The 19,499-nt window shown below is 35.3% G+C and overlaps 1 pseudogene; it reads left to right on the forward strand.

The window, feature by feature from the left end:
• The first annotated feature begins 15,512 nt into the window (after positions 1 to 15,512).
• On the forward strand, positions 15,513 to 15,613 carry LOC122127484 (annotated as a pseudogene).
• The last annotated feature ends 3,886 nt before the right edge of the window (positions 15,614 to 19,499 follow it).

Consider the following 19,499-nt stretch of genomic DNA (forward strand, 5'->3'; position numbering starts at 1 on the left):
ATGGTTCTTGGATTCTCAGTTTGGATGCGATTTCTTGGCCTTTATTGTGGTCTTGTTGGTTTTCTATGTGTAGGACGTCTTTAAGAATGTTTTGCAGGGCTGGTTTGGTGGAGATATATTGTTTCAAATTTTCTTTGCTATGGACAGTTTTTATTTGACCTCCAGGTATGAAGGAGAGTTTAGCTGGGTACAGTATTCTTGGTTAATAGTTGTTAGTCTTTAGCGCATGGCAAACACCATTCCAGGATCTTCTTGCTATAATAGGCTCTACTGAGAAATCTGGCATGATTATAATTGGTTTCTGTTTATAGGTGATTGTTCTTTTCTCCTTGACTTCTTTAAGGCTCCATTCCTTGGTCTGAATTGATCCTGTGCAGATTATAATGTGACAGTGGGATGTCCTGTTTTGGTCTGGTCTATTTAGGGTTTCATAAGCTTCTTGTATCTATATAGACCTATCTTTTTGCATGTTTGGGAAGTTCTCTGCTAGGATCCTGTTACACAAATTTCCCAGACAATTAACTTCTGTCTCTAGATTCTCCTCTATACCCATTATCCTCATATTAGGCTTTCTGATGGTGTCTTCCAAGTGTTGAAAAGATCTATCATATTTCTTGGATGTCTTGGATGGTTGTATGGTCTTTCTCTGTAATATCTAGGCTGTCTTGTATCCCGAAATTCGATCTTCTCCATGGTCTAACCTACTATCCAGACTTTCTACTTTGAATTTAATTTCTTTTTCTTCTAGTTGGTCAGCTTTGATGGCTTCAAATTCTTTGTTGGAGCATTGTTTTAGATCTTGTGTGAACTTCTTTACTTCTTAAATTTGGTTTTCAGTGTTTATTCTCAAATCAACTAGTTGATTGGTTATTCCCATTCCTTCTGGTGGGTTCCATTCAGGATTCCCTTTGTGGTCTCTCTGACTTCTTTCAGTTCTCTATTTATGGATTCCATGAATTCCTTTAGTGATCTTTCTGCATTCTCTTCCCACTCTCTCAACTCCTGTATCACCCTTTGATTAGCTTCTTCACATTCACACAGTTCCTGTAGTTCTCTTTGACTGATCTCGGCCTGCTCAAGACATTCCTTTATTTCTCTTTGAATGTTCTCAAGCTGCTCATGCAATTACTGTATCAATCTTTGAGTAGCTTCCTCAGGTTCATGATATTCTTGTATTAACCTTTGTTTTGCCTCATCTCTCTCCCTATCACACTCATTCAGAATCCTTTGCAGGTTTTCAATCTTTTCATTTACCATATTTACCAGTAGTGTTTGCAGAGCTTTTTGGCAACTCTCCTCTGGATTATTGATTATCTTTTCTAACCCCTGATTATTATGAGTGTGAGTTGAGATACCCGGACTTGCCATTTTTCTTGTGTTTTTCCAGGTTGTTCTGCCCATTTGGGTGAAAGTAATGCCAGTTTTGTGCTAGCACACTATTTTAAGGCAAGCATCAACCAAAGTCTGTAGTTGCAAAGTCAAAATTCTGCAGATACAATCTAGTTCAACAGATATACCTATTCAACATCAAACAACTATGTATTAATGTGCTACGAACTGCAAAGAAGAATTTGGCAAACACAAATTATTAAATTTAGGGAGAGATATGAGTAAAAATAGGCATATAGGGATGTGGAAAGGCAGTGGGAGAGTTAACTTAACTAAATTCTAATCTCAAAGCGGGAAATAGTTTGGATAGAACGATAGTAGAGAGAGAGAAAATAAGAATTAAGAGGAAGAAAAAAGACAAGAAAAAATAGAAAAACAAAAATTAAAATTTAAGAGCAACCCTTAAGAATTATGCAAAGATGAGGAAGTGGCGCTATAGCTCAAGTGGTAAAGTGCTCCCCTTGAGCTGAAGAGCTGAGTGACAGCACTCATGTCCAGAGTTCAAGCCCCAAAACCGGCAAAAAATGTATGCAATAATGAAATCATAATATTCAGAGAAGAACGTGGATAGAATAAGAGAAGGGGAGGGATAGAAAAGAGATGTGAAAAACTTAAAAATAAAAATGCTTAAAATATTATATAGGTATAAAAATGTAGTACTGCTATTAAGGAATTTAAGTCTAAGAAGTTTTAAATTGAGTAATAAATTTCTGGATTAAGTGTGTACACAATGTGGTTAAGGTCTAATAATCGACTATTGGCATATCTGAGGATGAGCAGAACAGCAATTAAGTCACGCAAAGAAGAATGAAAAAGAAGAAAAAGTGAAAAGATTGAGAAGGAAAGAAAAAAAGGACAAATGGTCAGTGGAGCTAAACAAAAAAAAATTTTTAAGAAAAAAAGAGGAAAAAAAAAGTACACAAACATATAACCCTAAAATAAAAATTATGAGAGGAAGAAAAAAAGTTAATAGCAAACAAAAAATAAATTAAAGTTAAAAGTTAAAAAAAAATTTAGAAAAAAATTTTTATAAAAGGTACAAAAAAAAGAGTTCTTTGATTTATTTTTTTTGGGGGGGGGGATGGGAAGATCCTGTATCTCCCTTGTGTCCTTAACCTGTCTCTTGTTGGAGTCTCTGGTCTGCATGTGGTGTTTGATTTTCCTGTGGCTTGAATGGTTTCTTAAGTCAGTTTGAGCAGGCAGCAAAATCACAGCAGACGATTCATCACTACAGGTGAAGCTCTGGGTAGGGTCGCAACCATCAGACCTCATTCTCCTCACAGTACAGTTGTGAGGAAACAAGGGATTTATACAGAGGGATCTCTGGAGCATGGCTAGGCACAGAGGGAGCAAACTTCAGATAAGGTTCTCGGCAATACTGTGAGCAAATGACAGGAAGATAGCCAGAAAGCGCTCAGGTGGGGCCTGTTATGAATTGTGCAACAGATGTGGGATTATGAAACAAAACATGGCTCTCTTTAATCATTACCCTATCCCCATGAGGAAGAGGATCCTTCACTGTGTTTAGTTTTGCAGCTGGCAAAACCAAGGCACAGAGGATCCAGGTGACCTACTTATGACTTCAACTTCACAGGAAGCTCTGCTTGACTTTGCTCCCATGCTACCTAGGACAATGGGTGCTATTCAGTCCACTTCTTGTGGTAGGAAGTCCACTTCTTGTCAGTCGTGGAGATAGAACTCTAGGCATGGTTGCTGTTCCCGGGAGCCTCAGCAAAAGGCTAGTGCTCTACCACTTGAACCCACAGCACTACTTCTGATTTTCTGGTGGTTATTTGGAGATAAGAGTCTCACAGACATTCCTTCCTGGGCTGCTTATGAACCATCATCCTCATATCTCAGCATCCTATGTAATTAGGATTAGAATTCTGAGCCACTGGCACCAGACTTAATTGTAATTCTGACTTTTTCTCTCTCTCTTTCACAAAAATTGGTTGAATGGGTGCTGGAGGAGGTTGCAAAGCATCCCCATGTGGCTGGAACCCAAGGTGGCCCTCTCATTCTGGAGGTGGGTTGTGGGTCAGGAGCTGTCTTGCTCAGCTTGTTGAAAAAGCTCCATGAGATAAGCCCCTCTGTTCCCTTGCTAGACCATGACAGTTATTCATTGTCCATCCAGCCTTACTAGCCTTATTGTATTGTATTGTTTTCTACATCATTTTCTAGCACTTGGCCAAAATTATGATACATAGTCATGGAATGAAAATGTAATGCCATCTTAAGAAAGTTATTTAGGGCTCTGGGAATGTGGCTTCATGGTAAGGTGATTGCCTAGCATCCATGAAATCCTGGGTTCAATTACTTAGTAACACATTTAAAAGAACAAAACACTGGAAGTGGTGCTGTGCCTCAAGTGGTAGAGAGCTAGCATTGAGCAAGAAAGAAAAAGCTCAGGAAAATTCCCAACCCCTGAGTTTAAGTCCCTCGACTGGCAAAAAGAACAACAACAACAAAAAAAAAAAACATTTAGTTAGTAAATGCAAACTAAAGATCCCATACTTGGAATATATAATTGCTCCTTCCATACTGACACCTGACAACAGTCCCTAATTCATGTATGTTACTTATATGAGGATACTTTGTTGAAAAAGTTTTGTTCATTAACTCACAGCAATTAATGCCAGGAATGTGCTTAGATGTCAGGTGAAGTTTAATTCTGGAAATTCAGCGATTCCAGGATTTGTGTTGTCACTGCTAATCACAAAGAGAAGGGTAGGCTAAGTGTGATTTTGAAATCTTTTTGGTCAGTAATGGCACCAAAAAGGCAGAGGCTAATTAATAGTTGTGACAGATAATAACTCCAGATAGAGGGAATAAATTATAGTAATTAAGGTATACCAGAAACTGTTCTAGAGAACCATTTTTGGTTACTGTAGAACTAGTTGTCACCTAGGCTTTTCCTCATTGCCTTTAGCATTCTAAATCTCTTAGGCTAGCTCTTAATCTCTGTTTGATAAATGTATCTCCTTCTATGTTATTCTTTCATACCTTATCTCCTTTGCTTTCTAAAAATCTCATTCTTTCTATATTTCTCTATAAACATTTCCTGATACTAAATATACCTATACAGATGGCAGAGGATGCTAATGTAAGGGTCTCATACCTCATCAGTCATTAATGTAACAAAATGGAAAAAGAGGACATATTTATTGCTACTTCAATTTTTCTGAAATGCTGCAATATCATCATTTGGTTAAAATTTCCATTCTTTGTCTACACAGTGTCATTCTGTGCACATAAATGCAAATATGAGCCAGGTGCTGGTGGATTACACCTGTAATACTAGCTACTCAGGCGGTTGAGACCAGAGGATTGTGGTTCAAAGCCAGACTGGTCAGGAAAATCCATGAGACCCTAACCTTCAATTAACCATCAGAAACCCAGAGGTGGTGCTGTAACTAAGCACCCAGGATCAGAGTTCAAGCCCCACAACCAACAAAAAAGTTGAAATATGACTTTAAGTTTCTCCAAAAGGAACGACAAGATCAATAATCTTCCCAAGCAAAAAACAAAATTCAAAAATGATTCAGTGTACCTACTTTTGCTGAGTTATGTTATGGATTCTTTGCTGGACATATTCTCTAAAAACAAAGCGTTTAACTAGGGATACCCGTGGACCCATTGCAACAATGAGATGTACAGGTTGTTATGTCGAAAACAAACTTTATAACTTCGGTGGGGTGGAGATCGGGTGTGTAGAAGGGGGCTATATGGGAAGGGATGGGAAGGGGAAACAAAGAGGAGGCAACAATGATTGATAAGAAATGTACTCCTTATCTTGCCCATGTAATTGTAACTTCTCTGTACAGTATGCTCACAATAAAAAAGAAAGAAAAAATTATCAAATATTAGCTTTACAATAAACTTCATGTAATATTTCTGGTTTGAAAAGAGAAGTCTATACAGTTTATACAGTCTGTACTTGGCTTTCTTACTATCTTAGTTTAAAGCCAATCCAGGCAGGAGAGTCTGTCAAACTCTTATCTATAATTACACAGCAAAAAAAACAGAAGTGGAGTTTTGGTTCAAGCAGTAGAGTACTAGCTTTGGGGGTAGGTGAGCAGGAAAGAAAACTGTTCAGGGACAGGGAACAGTCTCTGGGTTCAAGCCCCAGAACCAACACAAGCTAAACAAAAAAGCAAACAAAAAGCAGATATTTCATTGGGACCCTCCTTAAAGGAGTACTGGTCTGAGAAGTAGCTCATTTTGCTGATCATACACACTGGATGCTTTTTTGGAATCCTTATTGCTCTGGAGAACTCAGGACCAAAATAAGGAATTGATAGCTGACTCCTGCAACAAAAGAATAATCTCAGGGGTGAAATATACAACCATAAAACACTTTAAAACATCCATGTCTTTGTTTCTTTGCAGTAGAATTCTTTTTCTGGATCCAGTCGTGGGCCTGAACTCTGGGCCTGGGCACTTTACCTCAGCTTTTCAATTCAAGGCTAGCACTCTACAACTTGAGCCCCAGCACCACTTCTGTTTTATTTTTGCTTATGTGGTGCTGAGGAATCGAACCCAGGGCCTCAGGAATGCAAGGCAAGTGCTCTACCTCAGAGCCACCTTCCCAGCCCCTGCAGTAGAACATATTTAAAACAACGTTATTTCCTTTTGTTCTATGCTGGCCATCTAATGGCACATTATATCTTTTTGTCATACTCTCAACTAGAAGTTTACAGAAAAATTATATATGGGTAAAAGCACACTAGAAAAAGTCAGGGACAGAGTTTCCTTCAAGCCTTCGGATTCTCTTCTTTTACAGTAAAAAGGAAAGCACAAGTTAACTTGAACTTTGTCAATCTGCTATGTTCAATTCCTCTCCTGGGATCAGTTTCCACATCCAGTAACAGTTACTTCAAGGAACAATCTATGGTGCTGCTTGAAGTATAATGAATGTTTTCTGGCTTCACTGAAATATCACAAGGACACCTTTGGACCTGAGGTAACACATGTTTCAGAGACAACTTAGTAAAGAGAAAATATGAAATTTTTAATTCTTATAAATACATTATGCATGAGTATATAGAGTTCAAACTTTGTAAATTCTCTGTAAATTAAGGCTAATTTTAAAGTGGAAGAAGTTTCTCAGACCATTTTTTTTGTGAGTGTATGTGCTGCGCATTATTTTCCAACTGTACATGAATTTGTCAACTCAGGTTAACTATAGCAATAATAAGAGAAAGAGAAATTCTGTTTAAGTATAAGGGTTCAAAACACTATTGAAGACTCTACAAATAGGACCACGTTGAAACAATAAAGCCAAGTCCAATATGTAGATTTATGAGAGTGCTATAGAAAAAGTATTACTCCTACGTGGAACATGAAGTATGAGGACACTCCCTTTCTAAATCACGCTTGTTAATGATACAACTTTGTAGAAAGTAGAATGGAACAATAATTCTGTTTCCAATGCAAGTCAGATATAAGAGCATGGACTTAATTGGAAAAAAAATTCCATCTTGAGAGAGCAGTGATTATACTAGCCATGAACTGGTGGATAAGATCACATTTTTTTCTTTCCTTTACATATATATATATATATATTTGGTGGTGGTCCTGGCACTTGAACTCTGGGCCTGGGCACTGTCCCTCTGCTATTCCGCCCAAGGCTAATTCTCTACCACTTGAGCCACAGTGCCGCTTCCAGTTTTCTTGCAGTAAATTGGAGAAAAGAGTCTCCAGGTTGGCTTTGAACCCAATCCTCAGTTCTCACCAGCTTAGGATCACATTTCTAACAGTGTGCACTCAGCATATGTAATGTGTATGTTCATCTATCTTTATATGAATTCTTGAGTTAAAAATCTGGGCTACAGCTTAGACTTTATACTCACAAAAATGTTTGTAGTTTAAAAGTTAATTCTACTGGATAAATGAAACCTAAGAATGTAAAGGAGTCTGGGAATTTCAGTTTGCATCCAGCCAGGGCAGAACAGTTTTTGAGACACTATCTATAATTAACCAGCCCAAACCTGGATTGGAAGAATGGTTCAGGTGATGGAATAACAGTCATGAGCAAGAATGATGAATAAGAGTTTGAGGCTTTTGCATACATACATATAAACATACACATACACACAGAGGCACTTATATGTGCACACACATATCCAAAAATGAAGCAACTCTCAGAATATGGAGAAAAGTTAGAAAACAATAGAAAATATGTCCTGAGTAGGACTAGAATCAAGTGATAATTTTTAATGTTAGAAAGTCCTAAAGTGAACTTTCTTCAAAAGAGTTTGAGAATATTACATATGTAGGGCCCAGAGATAGTAAGAGAGTCAAGTAATCAATATTAAATGGATTGGATCCATGGAGGAATGAATCAGAGACCTCGCAGGTGCATTTGAAAATGTTCATACCCTGTGTCAATTGTTAGAACACCTATGAAAATAGTACATGAACAGTCTGAGAAGTCTAGTGGATAATATCCCTGGAGAAGTTCAGAATTGCTAGCCTGTATCTAGATTAAATAAACCAAGAAGGAGCAGGGAAGGTGGCTCAGTGGTAGAGCACTTGCCTTGCATGCATGAAGCCCTGGGTTCAATTCCTCAGCACCACATAAGCAAAAAGAAAAAAGCCGGAATTGGCTCTGTGGCTCAAGTGGTAGAGCGCTAGCCTTGAGCTGAAGAGCTGAGGGACAGCACCCAGGCCCAGAGTCCGGCCCCATTAATGGACCCAAAAAAATGAATAAACAAACAAACAAATAAATAAATAAACCAAGAAACTATGGTGGGGCAATAGCACTCAGACTGACAGGAGATTAGAGACTGGAATTACTACTGATACCTTCCCTGGACCAGGTAGTATAATGTTGTCTTAATAAAACAAACTAAACAAGAAAGGAATATACATTTGGAAGTTTGGGTTAATTTCTTCATTATGTTTTGAGAAGCCAATTTTTCTATTGAAATGCAACTGGTATATACTCCTCAGTTTTGTTTTAAATGCTCTCTTCATTACAGAACATTCCTAGATGCAAAATGGTTCATGATTCCCATCCAAAATTTGAAATAGTAAGTAATTATCATTCTGTTAGATTCCAATGATAGGATGAAGGATTACAAAAGCTTAAGCTTGGAGGAATAGCAATGTTCATCTAATGTAGGTCTTTATAGATCTTGCTAAATTATTTAGATTTCAAATAAATATTTTGGTTTTGTTTGTAATATCATATTCTACAGGATACTACAAAATTCTCTTTAGTAGAGGGTTTAATTGACAAATTTACAAATGTTTCTTGCATTCTATTTGCCTAGCATATTGTTTCAATAGAGCTATAATTAGAACTCAGTTAATAGATAATACCAACACTTCATATATAAAATGATAATGTGAATAATATAGACCGAGATGCCAACAAATTGATTACATTAATTTATAAATTTAGAAAAATCAATTTTTTGAGGCTTTAATATAACATGGTATGAAGAGAATAATTGTGTGACATCTTCTTTCTTCTACCTGTATGTAACACAGGAAGCAATTTCCTTAATTATGTGCTTCTGTATACTATGAGGAAAATGCTAGGTTTGGGGCTTGTTTTTATTTTAGTTTTTGTTTTATTGCTTTGTCATAGGGCTTGAACTCTGGACCTGGACACTGTCTCTGAGCCTGTTAAGCTCAAGGCTTGTGCCCTACCACTTCAACCTCAGTACCACTTGTGTCTGGCTTTTGCTGGGAAATTTATTGGAGATAAGAATCTAGGGAACCTTCCTACCCGGGTGTGCTTTGAACTGTAATCTTCCGATCTTAGCATCCTGAATATCTATGATAGTTAAAAAAGTATAAATATAAATAATTTTTGCAAGAATACCAGTGGAGGAAAAATGATGCAACCCAGTTTATTGTGGTGTTCTTTCCAGAACATGGAGGGCATCACAATAGCAGAGGTGTAGTATTTTTTCCCAATAGAGATAAGTTATTTGTGATGTGAATTAAGGGAATTTTGAGGTGCACCCTACAAGTTGGGAACTGTTTGTCTAGGATGACTTCATGGCGTAAATTTTGGGATTGATGGTCATAGCAATAATAGCTTAATCTGATAAACTATTGCTTACTCTTGAAGAATTAATTATAACCGATGCTTTATAGTTTTATCCTAACTAGAGTATGGCTATTTTTCTGTTCACTTCGCATTCTCTAACACCCATTGGAAAATGCATCTATTGCAGAATTACATAAAATGCAAACAGGTACTATTTTTTGAATCTCTCAGGTATGAAATGTTCAGAATATGAAAGTGAGTAATTACTAGTCATAGGAATTTAAAAGTTATAGGTTTCTATAGAATTAAACAGTTTTCGGTTTTAGTATAAGAATGTACTAATTTATTCTTTTTTGAAAATATTGGCAAGTATATTGTGAAAAAGTGTCTAGTTGGATAACATTCAAGTAGATGGCCCTCTGAAAAAGAAGGGGTAATTAATTCAAATTAGATGCCAAATAGTACTGATTTTTTAACGTTACTACATACAGAATAATATTTACTATAGCAATACAGTGAAATTTTATTTCATGCAGCTGATTTTTTAAATTTAATTTTAATGTGAAAGTGATGTGTAGTGGTTTAGCAAGTGTAAGGCAGTGAATACATAACTTTTCAAACTTGTTATCCCCTCTCTCATTTTTCTCACAGTTTTCCTTCACCCCAAAACCTCTCACAAGTTGTAATGTACGTTTCCAACATATTGTCTTGTGAGTATTGCTATTGCATTGGTTTCCCCTTTGTCCTTTGTCTCGCCATTTTGTTGTTCCTCTTCCCTTCCCTAATTAAGGTAAATGTATACACAATACACAGGGTACCAAAATCAAGCACAGTTGGAGATAAACCATAGGGGAAAAACCCAAGGAAAATAGAAAACACATAGTACAATAAAAACAACAACTGCAAATAAATATCTCTTTCCATATCTTGGAGTTCATTTTGCTCAGCATCAGCTTATATGTTCATATATATGCATAACAAAGCCACTGGAAAATAATAGTTTCATGGATACTATATCATGAAAACAACATGTTAACTGTTTTTGATGGTAAAGGTGGAATTAGGATGGGTAAATTCGCGATTCTGATAAAGGAATTTCAAAAGAGTTTTAAAATTATGACAGGTAAAATTTATTTGTTCAAACTTTTTAACTTAGCCTATTAAGAAAATTTAAAATTGACTGGGAAAATAGGCTTTCATGCAAAGAAATCCATGGCGACTTAGCTGAGAGTGAGCAATGTGGGTAAGATGGCTCATTTTCACAGTAAACAAATAAACCTCACAAAACTTGCTGTAAATCCTGTAGGTTCCCATGAGAATTATCCTTACCCAGGAAATATACTCTTATTGTGTGAAACAATTCAAAGTTTTTTTTAAAAGATAAGACATCAAAATTTATGAATTGACCTTTAATTACTAAACAGTAATTCTCTTAAAAAATAATTTGGGTCAAAATATTTAGGGAGAATGTGCCCTTCACAATGAAAGAACGTATTGAATTTACACTTTTCTGTTTTAATACTTTCCACAATATCTTTGCACGAGAAGCACTGAAACACAGAAAAATATCTAGTTGGATACTTCATACCAATGACTTCACATTTCTACTTAGCTCAAAAATATAATATCCTTATTAACATGAGATAGTGAAGACTTCTTTTATTACATAAGCCAAAAAGTTTGGGGATCAGAAAAGAATTGAGCAAACTGAAAAGGTAAGAAAACACGTTATTAGAAGCCCTAGCTAAGCATATTGGTTTCACCAGTGGAGGGGGCCAAAACTTTTTGATATAGATTGTCTTAATGTTTTTGTTACCTAAAGTGATTTTACAGAGCCTATTTGGCTCAGTATAATGCAGAACAAATTGAATGAAGACATGAAAATAAATTCCACCTCCAAATAAAAGAGTTTTCAAAGAGAAACCATGAAGATGTAGCAGTGGAGGACGCCTTATAGTCCTTCCGCTTCACTAGACTTGAAGCCAAGAAGCTGTAATTAGTTGGAAATCAGGCAAGAGCTAAGAGTAGGACATAGAAGTAGGACATAGAAGTATTGTCCTTTATAACAGACAATGTCATCCAAGGAATCGGTGATTTAACTCTATTCTTCTCCATACATCTTCTTGAGCAAATACAAGACCAAGAGAAAAAATATCTATTGAAATAATTTTGCAAAGAATAACTTCACTGGTCCTGATACGGTATCTAAGGAGAATCTTAAGAGAGAAGATAAAAGTGGAGTATTCTTAGGTTTCCTCTAAGCATCATGTTAGCAAAATATCTTTGAGGTTAGAAGTGATTGAACCAAAAATTGGTAGAGTACTTATTTTTGTGGGCACTATAGACACAAGAAGATTTCAAGGTAAAAGAAAAAAGAAAAAATTATAGCTAAATATTTGTGATTATAGGTTCTTGGACTGGTTTTTGGAGACAAAGTTTTGCATTAGCATTGGTACTCATTAACATTGTTGTTGGGTTTCCGTGGCAACCAAATGAAAAGGGGAAGTTTAATGGACTCGCTTGGACAAGTAAACAGCATGATGGAAAATAATGGCAAATAATATTTAATGAATTATTTTGAACAATTCCTTTGTGAGAACAAAGAAGGAAAGATATACTTCAAAATCACTTGACGTTATTTAAAGTATGAAAGTGGAGGAGTGAAGAGATTGAGAGAAAACATAGAGGACTATTTTCTCTCCAGTGGAGTAATAGGTTCTTGATCTTATTTCTTCCATTCTGTCTTCACAAGCTATCAAGTGTGCCTCAGGACTGGAGTATCCAGTTGAGATAAAGAGCACTCGCAGAAGAAAATATTTGCAGTAGATATAGGTGATTTATAACCTTAGACAATCTATTTAAATCTGTTCAAAATTCTCCCCTACCCCAAACTGCCCTCTTTGAACAGCTTTGTTTGCTTTTCCAAAGACTGCCTTTCATTAACTGCTTAAAATTTTGAAAGGTCATATTCATACTCTGTAGAGATTGCTGTTTTGTTGTGATTTTTGAGTGTTTTTGTTTGTTGTGTTTTTTTAACTGAATTTCAAAAGATTGTGCAAGTGTGTTACAATTAATATGTCCATCTAATTGTCTAATGCTCCTTGATCAGAGTCACTCCTTCTATCAGTCTCAACCAACTCTTTCTCCAAGATTTAGTTCAGATTTTCCACTTTCTTTATTACATATGTACATTGAGTATTCTAGCTGTACTTGCCCCTTGTTCCATTTTTCATTCATTCTATTTTTTACTATTGTTCCTCTCTGGTTTCAATTTCCTGATAGTCATTCTGTTAAACTGTCTGTTAATACTTTGAAAGGTTTATATACATTCCATGAGTTTCTTTTTTTAATTTTTTTATTGTGAAAATACTGTACAGAGGGGTTACAATTACATGGGCAAGATAATGAGTACATTTCTTATCAAGCATTGTAGCTTCCACCTTTGTTTCAATCCCACATATACTCGAACATGTGTCAGCTTATATTTCCACAATTCATTCATCTGCAATAACAATTTGCAAGACTGGAGATGTGAAGCACTTAGACATGATTTTATTCTCGTTCATTTGGAAGATTAATCTTTAGTCAACAAGAAAGTTTAAAAATGGCTTAGAATTTATTCCTAACTACCAGTTTTTATAAATGGCTTTGTACAATGGTGTGTGATTATTTTATTTTACGTAGGATAATTTTTTCTACTACCTATAAGTTTTGTAGAAAGAAGAAAACTAAAGTTTACTACTTAGAGGAATATGATAGAAATAGAAGACAGATTTTATGTTTGTCACATCTCTCACCAGTACCCATATTCAAGACTTAAAGTCGTATTTCTTACTATGTAAGACAGATAGGGAAAACATAAAACAATACATGATAAGGCAACTATTAGTGACTTTTTAAAATGTACCTTCTTATGTGATGAAATTTACTTTATTAGCTAATATTTGAGTTGAAATATGGGAGGCTGATCTATATAACACATTTCTGGAAGGCACCTACTGAACAACACAAATGGTGGGGGGTACTATTTCTACACTTTAATGAATGGTTGAACTTGTTTGGTATTAGTGCTGGGTGCGTAAATCAACTCTATTGTAACTTGCTCCCTACACTTGAAAACCTTGTAATGTCACTATCATCTACTTGTCAAGTGTTATTTTAGCAAATGTGATTTTAAATAGTTTATTTGAAAATGAATATACTTTCAGGAGATTAAATGTAGGTTATCATTGGTTTGAGAATGACAACATTTTAATACTACAGAATCTACATTTACTGAAGTATTAGTGTTTTGAAGCACTAAAGATCTTCTTAGTTAATATTTTTCTAAATTATATTTGACCTCTAGATCAAGTTTTCCTAGCCTTCGTAGACCAATTATGGATCTATCATTCCACAAACTATTTTTTGGCTGCACTGAAATCTTTCATTAATCATTAGGAGAGGGGTATTAAAAATAATCTTGTTTATTTGTTATTTTGTTCACTCATATGGGCTGGTCATCTGTAAATTGAAAGTTTGAATTACAGTACTTTCTCTCAGATTTTGTGATCTCATCTTTCATCTTAAGTTGCCTTGCATTTCACAATTGATTACTGCTAATTCTTGAAAGGAATTGGGGCCCTGAAATGTTATAGGAAATGAGAAATCGAGATGAGTCTTCAATTATTTTCTGCTGGCATGTTTCATGGGCCTATGTGAGAAGTCTTGCCCTTGTTATTTGATTGTGCAGATAAATGGGACCTGGTATCCTAGGACCGTAGGTCCTGCAGAAGAATAATAGCTTTTACACATCGTATCAGCAAAATTTGGGTATAATCAGTAATAAATGCTTCAGAAATATGGATTAAAACACTTTGGGACCAGCGAGTTAAAACAATTAACAGAGCATCAGAGTAAAATCCCTTATAGATTAGCAGAAAAAAATACTGTTATTTTACCATGTGAATTCAGAAGACCATGAACACTTAGAAGGTATCACAAGTTTATAGCGAAGATATTGCATTGATACTTTTTATATTCTAATATATATTCTAAACCTAATTATTTATATTCCAATCCATTTATGGGAATAAATGTCAATATATTTGTCAAATTATCAATTCTAGTAAGATTCACTGTGTGAAATTTAAAATCAGCACATATAAATATAAAATACATAAGTATATATAATGTAAAAACTGTTTTGCATTGTTGTGTTGTGGTTAGGGAATCAAAGGCAACTCTGTTTTAAAGTACTATTCCATTATCTCTACCTCAGTTTTTGGTAGAGTTAGACTTAAAGCTTTACCATTTGTAGATTTACAGCCTAGAGGCAAGAGGAAACACTGTGACCAAAACATTACCAATTTAAGGCCTAATATCCAGGAGAAACATATGGACTGCTCCAGGAGCTATGGAAATATTTGGTGATAGAACATCAGTAGTGTAAGTTCCTGCCTATTTGGATGACAGACAGGCCAGGACAGTAGGTAATCATGCATATGAACAATTTTTTCACCTTCTTGGCTTTAGCTACTTTTGAAATGATAAGTATAATAAACAATTCTATTTTGATAAAATACCTTCCATTCTGAACAATTCTGTCTAAACGGTTCATCTCTCTATGATCCCTTGTAACTAAGATTAGCTTTGTTTCAGTAATACAATCTATGATATCAGGGTAAGGTATTGTAGTTGGTCTGTTCCTACATGGAAGAAGGGTAAAGGTTCAGGTAGACATTTGTCCCAGCAAGACCTCATTTGGGAAATTTTAAGCTGCGGAAGTTTAGAAGTAGCTCTTAAGCAAGGCTTACTTTGAATCCATTAGGTCCACAAAGCTAACTCAGTTGATAAATAAATACTTGAAAAGCACTCACCTTTGGACTTAGCTGTAAAGGCTTCAAAGTATGATCAAATTTAAAATGAGAACAACAAAATAGTCATTGACAAAAAAATTGTAAATGTGAGCAATCGACCAAACGATATCAGTTTTTTTCCACTATACACAGAATTTTAGAGAAATAAGATCAATAGCATTTTTAGGAACAATAAGGGTTCATTCTTACAAATAGGCATCCATGGATATATGCCTGTATAAGATTGCATCATTACATTAATTACTTAAATTTAGAGGATTCTACATTCTTCAGCAGCAGGTCTACCCAAATTACAATACAGAGATTAACATGGCACTTGCACAAGGATGATAGGAAAATTTGTGAAGTATTATTTTTCATTCTTCTGATGCAAGAAATGAAAAACAGTTATTAAAAAGTTGATTACAAAAATACAAGTGTAACAATATATGTAATTCATAGAATTAAAGGTTAGCTTGACATCGTTGTATTAAATCTTCACCTTAGAAAGGCCTTACATAGCATAACCTTTACAAAACTTGAAATTAGATAACATTGTCATTTTATCCCAAAGAAATAAAATAATATTAGGACCCAGGAAAAAAAGGAATCTTAAACTTCTTCTATGTGGAATGCAATCTGAAAGGACACATTTATTAATGAACATATACATTATATAACAATGTCGAATTCAAATTATCATATCTAGGAGCGAATGAAATAGATTTTGGACATTATACAAACATAGATATACATTTTTCAGAAAAGCACCAGGAACATCTTTAGTGTCTATACTATTCATTTCAACAGATAATTTAAAATTATTTCTGATTTAAAGAAAAATCACAAACTCTGCAGAAATCATTATAGATGTATACAAACAACTCTTGAATACATTTTGACATCAAAGTCAGGCAATTCACTTTGAAGAATACCATGGAATCCATGCATTTTTAAAGTAAGATATTGCTGTTGCTTTGTATTGTGAAAAAAAATTTGTAGGGACACAAAGGATGGACTGGCATTTTTGAAATTTAAGAAACTTAATCAAACTATTACGACTTAGGAGAACAATTTGTACAGCGTTCCACAACTTCAAAGATGTAGTGAAACATACTTATCCTTTTGGCAATATCAAATGCAGTTTCTTCCAAGTTGTTATTCAGACCTGCTTTGATATAGTGGTTCAACAGAAGTAGATACAAGGTATCTTTGCTATTTCTATTCCTAGCAGAAATATGCAAGGGGGTCAAGAGGCCTTTAGTTTGGGCATTGGTATCTGCATCATGATGAAGTAAGAAAAAAGCCACTCTGGTATTATTCCACATGTAAGCACTGTGCAGGCGTGTCCAACCATTTAGATCTATTGCATGAATATCTGCCTTGAGCTACCAACTCATGGACAATGTCTAAGTGTCCACTCTAGGCTTCCCGATGAAGAGGGGTATACTCATCCTCATCCCTAGTATTCATCTGGGTGGCCTTTTTGGAAAGTAGTCTCTGAACCATAGTAAGCCGATTAATTTCGGCATCCCAAAGAAGAAATTTGCTTGGATCCTACTCCATTTTTTTCTTGCAATTGATACCATTCCTTACTTTTTTCTCTTGTTCCTTGTCTTCGTCAGAATTACCTAACCAGAGACTTTGAGTGCCAGTGGGAATGAGATATCAATGTATTTCTCCAATAGTTCACATTGGTTGAACTGGTCAGAAAAATCTGGTGAATTTTCTGCATATGTTTTTTCAGCATGATTTATTTTCTCTTTTTCCATTTTTACTATTCTAAACTATACTAACTGGATAGTAGGGAATTGATAGAGAGCAGACTGAAAATGAGGACCAGTGGTGTCTTCATGTGCAGCTTATTCTGGGAATGAGAAAATAGGAAACAATGCCTTTTATGTAAATGATTTGGGAAATATCATGTTACAGTGTAAGATAACTCACTATTAAACATATGGGCTTTAAGAGCTTTCTAGTAGCTTTCTAAGGTTGGTATGCAACATTAGAAAAAATGTATAATGCAGTAGTAAAATAGAAGTCCTTTGTATGACTACCTAAATTCTTGTTTTTTTTACAGACACTTGTTTTCATCTAAAAATAGGCCTGTCTATTGTCTTCAGGTGATTTTGATGATTGAAGATGCTTAATGAGAAGTCAAAATGTATTAGTAGTCCTTTGCTATCAATTAAATTTCACTTTTTCTTCTTGGAGATTATAATGATCAAAGCAATAGTTCAGAATCAGCAAGCAATATTTCAGAATCATGCTTCAAGTGCAAGTGAATCACCAGTAAGTAATCCTGGATTCCATTTTCCACAAAGTTTTGTCACAGATACAATCTTCTACAATCTGCCTGCCTTCTCTAGCTGCTTTCCTAGCCTGGACCTATTCCTTCATTGTACAGGAAAAGTGTGATTCAACTGATTTCAGTCAGATCTGTTAGTAAAGTTATCAAGTATTTAGATTCTTTTTTTAAAAATTAGTTTTGGGGACTGAACTCTGGGCCTGGGCACTGTCTTTGAGCTCTTCAAATCAAGGCAAGCGCTCTACCACTTGAGCCACAGCACCACTTCTGGATTTTTCTGTTTCTGTGGTGCTATTTTGGGAAATGGCAGAGCAGAAAGTGAAATGATGCAACCAAAAACATAAAAGCAAAATAAATTAGGATAATTTTGGAGCAACCATATTGTCTATGAGAACCATGAAAGAGAGAGAGGAAAAGAGATGTGCAATGACCTAGCTAGCCACAAAATCCATGCTTCGAATCAATTTACAGAGCAAACATTATTTTTTTACTTTTTAAAAGAGATGGAAATAGAATTTATGTATTTACTTGAAATTAGTAAATACATTTTTAGTCGCCTACATAAAGAGGCATAGCTTTGACCAAATTATAGACAAGAATCTTAATCCTTGGGCTGGGAATGTGCCTCAGTGTTAGAGTGTTTGCCTTGCAGCTTACTACAGTGCGGAGACTACTTTCCGAAAAGGCCACTCATATGAATACTAGGGATGAGGATGAGTATACCCCCCTTCATCGGGAAGCCTAGAGTGGACACCTGGACATTGTCCATGAGTTGGTATCTCAAGACAGATATTCATGCAATAACTGTGAATGGCTAGACACCCCTGCACAATGCATATATGTGGAACATATTGCAACAGCACACACACACACACACACACATACACACACATCATCATATTTCTTCTTAAGTATTTTTTGTGTATAGTCTTAAGAAGAAATTTACATTACTAACTTGAATTTCTGACAGGACAATATCATCACTGTACATCTTGCTTCTATGCACTCAGTTTTAAATTACTATCTAAGTATGTGCATTACATAAGTTTTGGAAAAGTAGGAGCCACACGGGTGGCTCAGGTCTTTAATCCTACCTAATCAGAAAGATGAAATCTGATGATTGTGCTTTGAAACCAGACCAAGAGAAAAAAAAGTTCATTAGATTATGATTTGAAAGTAACCACAAAAGCTTGAAATGGAGCTTAGTATAAGCAGTAAAATGCTAGCCTTGAGAAAACTAAAACAAAAAAAATAACAAATTCTGGGACAGAGCCAGGCCCTGAGTTCAAGCTCTAACATTAGCATCAAACTAATAAATGAATGAATGAGTGAATGAACTAAAAATAAATTAAGTGGTTACATGTGGAGAGACAGGTAAAATGTAAGAATAGTGGTGACTGGATTATGTATTATTTTGTAATAAGGCAAATTATCATTTTTCCTAATCACTAATATTTTATTTGAACTATTTTGTACAATAAACCCTGAATTTGGCATGCATGTATATGTGTGTGTACATGTGCTCACATGGGTGTGTGTGTGTGTGTGTGTGTGTGTGTGTGTGTGTGTGTGTGTGTGTGTGTGCGGTTGCAGTGTTGCTTGCCAATGTGGACAGAGTGAGGCTGAAAAGAGCTGTGTTGTGATGTTGTTATTTATCAGTGTTCCGTCCTGTCATTTAAATGGAACCGCCCTTCAGTACATTTTATTTGTCAAATAATAGCATCATCATAATCAAAGCATTTACACCATTTAGTTAGATAAAAGAGATCATTTTCAGCTCTTAGTATATGTTAGGCAAGAAGATACACATATAATTAGGTAGTAAGTTATTGCTGTAATATAACTGTTAGTACAAAATCTATATTTGACCTCTTAAATTGGATATACTTTTAATATATACTCATGGAATGATTTTGACCAACTCGACCAAACAGGTATTACTCTCTGGTTATTCCTGTGA

The sequence above is a fragment of the Dipodomys spectabilis genome, unplaced genomic scaffold, assembly GCF_019054845.1.
Source record: "Dipodomys spectabilis isolate Male_0828 unplaced genomic scaffold, ASM1905484v1 ptg000301l, whole genome shotgun sequence".
Lineage (NCBI taxonomy): Eukaryota > Metazoa > Chordata > Mammalia > Rodentia > Heteromyidae > Dipodomys > Dipodomys spectabilis.